This window comes from Triticum urartu, chromosome 2, assembly GCF_003073215.2.
Source record: "Triticum urartu cultivar G1812 chromosome 2, Tu2.1, whole genome shotgun sequence".
In the NCBI taxonomy this organism is placed as follows: Eukaryota; Viridiplantae; Streptophyta; class Magnoliopsida; order Poales; family Poaceae; genus Triticum; species Triticum urartu.
In genome coordinates, this window is record NC_053023.1 from 96,990,775 (window position 1) to 96,993,751 (window position 2,977).

General features: G+C 52.0%; 1 non-coding gene across 1 annotated transcript; it reads right to left on the reverse strand.

Moving 5' to 3' along the window:
* Window positions 1–267: 267 nt before the first annotated feature.
* TRNAL-CAG lies at window positions 268–348 on the reverse strand. The gene has a single exon. It is a non-coding gene; the product is annotated as a tRNA-Leu (tRNA).
* Window positions 349–2,977: the final 2,629 nt, after the last annotated feature.

The window sequence follows — 2,977 nt, forward strand, 5'->3', positions numbered from 1 at the left end:
AGTATACTGTAGACGGGACACAGTTCAGGGCCGGCTGGACTCTCCGGCCATGGACAAGGGAGCTGAAGGAGTTGAGATTGTTTGCCTTGCCTGAAGAGTGAATCGGTTGCCACCTGCACTCCTCGCATAAAACAAGCAAGAAGAAACTCCTCCGAGGCAAATGGCAGACGAAGCGATGGCAGTTCACGAAAACAAGAATCGTGTGAGAGAGGTATTATTTTTAACTGAAGAGAGGGTTCACGAAAAGAAAAAACTAAAAACTGAAATTGTCAAGAGTGGGATTTGAACCCACGCCCTTTCGGACCAGTACCTGAAACTGGCGCCTTAGACCAACTCGGCCATCTTGACTTACTGGTTCTATGTCGTTATAAGCTTATATTAACATGCTTGGACTTGCCATTTTCAACGAAGACATTCCAAATATGTTTTTTTTCTTCCAAGAATCTTCAGCGAGCTCTTTTTGAGGATTCTCACCACATACAGATTAATCTGTATATATTAAGATAGAGATGTTTATGATCGAGAGGAACTGGCGCGGCCTTGCGGCGGCGCAACTTTGCCGGTGAGGCCCGAGGCCCTTCTCCGCTGATTTACTTTGCCCTGTATAGGGTTCTTGAGGGGAGGGAGGTGTCTTTCTTTCTCTACAATTCTTTGTACCGAAAATCTTAGCCTAGCATGGCCTGATACCATTGTTAGATCCTTTGAATCGGAGTAGGCTAGATCATCTGATAAACCTACCTTCTGCCTTGCCTTGCGAGCTTGAACCAGCAGCAATGGTGATGTTGTGGCGGCGGTGGTGTGCTTCCCGTGAGCACCGCGCTAACCCTAAATTGGTACGGGATTTCGATGAGGTTGTGACAGCGGCGAACTTCGTTGGTCGTGCCCTGGACCCACCTCAGTTTATATATGCGCGGGTCATAGGGGCCCACCAACCAGAAGAGGGTTGGCACCCCCAATCAGGACATGGATCTAAGGGCCCGGTTGTCTCAAAAAATTCGGGTCCGGTGGACCGTTGGGCCCTCACGGAGCAGATCAACCTAACAGAGATCACTCTTGCTGGACTACCACCACCCCTGTCTTCCATTCCCGGCGGTGATCCTTTACCTTGTCGGTTAGCTCTGCCACTCTCGAGCCAGATGGATCGCAAGGTTCAGAGAGTAGAAACCTCTCTTAAGAAGAGTACATGATTTGCAATATATAGTGACTTCAGAAGGGAGGCGTAATGGCATATGCGATTGGCACAATGGTACCTCCTTGGCTCCTTAGGTTCCCACCTTATACCAATCTTCCTAGCCACATCTACAAATAATTGCCAAAAATTGCAAGTAAGAATGTGACCAACCATGCTTCTCCAAACACCCAATATGTTAGAGCATCTCCAACAGGCGCGCTAAACAGGCGCCGCGCCGTAAATAGACCCACTTTAGCGCGCGCGCAATCCGGCGGATGGCTCCTGCGGGCGCGCAATAACCGCGCGCGCGGTATAAGCAGTTGGGCGCGCGGCAGGAAGCGGTACCCCGCACGGTGTATTTGCGGCGCCCGCTTCCGCGCGGGGCACACTCGCTCGCTCTGTCTTCTCCCGCTCCAAAGCCCCGCGCGCACTGGCGCCGGCGACCCGCACCCATGGACGCACGCGCCGGCACCCCGCTCACCCCGTCCTATGGCCGCGACCCCCCCCCCCGCCGCCGCCGCCACAAACCCTAGCCCGGGTGGCGCTGGCCTTGCCTCCGCCGGAGCTCCTCCGACCATCGGCCTCGCGCGCGGCCTCTTCATGCCGCCGTGGATGACCTCGGCGGCGGGTGGCGCCGCGCCGGCGCCGGCCCGAGCCGCCGCCCCCTCCTCCTCAAAGCTCCCCAATGCGGCGCCGCCAAAGAAGGGCAAGACATCGGCGAAGAAAAACAAGGCGGCGGACGGCTCCGGCACCTCCAAGGCGAGGAGGAAGAAGCTTGCGGGGCGTGCGACGGGCGCGACGGCTGCCGAAGCGCCGGTGAGCTCACTCGTTGAGCCGGCGGCCGGCGCGCACAACATGTTCGACGAAATGCCTCCAAGGTAAAAAAATCTAACTTTTCATTTCTTTGTTATTTTTTGAATGCATTCACATATAGATAGCTTATTTGCATTGTGCAAAAAAAATTGTAGTCTCAATGATGATGCATACATGTCCACGATGGGTGTTGGCTCCAACAATTCGCATTGGTCTCAAATCAATGACATGCATTTCGAAAACCATGAGTTCGAGGTGGACGAGGAGGGTGAGGGCATTGTCGACGCACCGAAAGGAAGAGCGGGCAATTACAGCAACGCCGATGACATCTTACTATGCAATACTTGGTTGCAAGTGTCGAGGGATCCATCCGTTGGAGGTGATCAAAGTAGAGATTCTTATTGGCTTCGGATGAAGGAACACTTTGATGTTCGCAGCGTGAGTGGAATTGACCGCTCCGGCCGATCACTTAGGTCCCGGTGGTCGACAATCAACTCGGATTGTCAAAGGTGGGCGGCCTGTCAAAAGGCGGTTGACAAGTTGAACCCAAGTGGCACAAATGATGACGATAGAGTAAGTGGCATTTCATACATATTCATCATACATGCTCATCTACTTGTTGTTGGTGCTAACTTGGTTTGTTTTCATGTAGTTCAACATTGCGCAAAACTTGTTCAAAGAAGAGGAGAGGAAAACCAAGAAGGGGAAGATCAAGAAAGGAAGGGTATTTGCTTTGCCTCATTGCTATGAAGTGTTGAAGGATGATGAGAAATGGAAGAAGCGTGAAGATTGGATGATTTGCATTTGAGCAACAAACGAAAGCGAACAATCAATTTGGATGATGATGATGATGAGGATGATGCATCAAGTGATGACGGCAAGAGAAGCCTGTAACACCCCGGATGTAACTTACCCAATATGTACTCCAACTCTTGCCGTTTCCGGCCTTAAGTTATTTTATTTTCTCGGATTCGGGTTTTTGTCTCCGTGTGT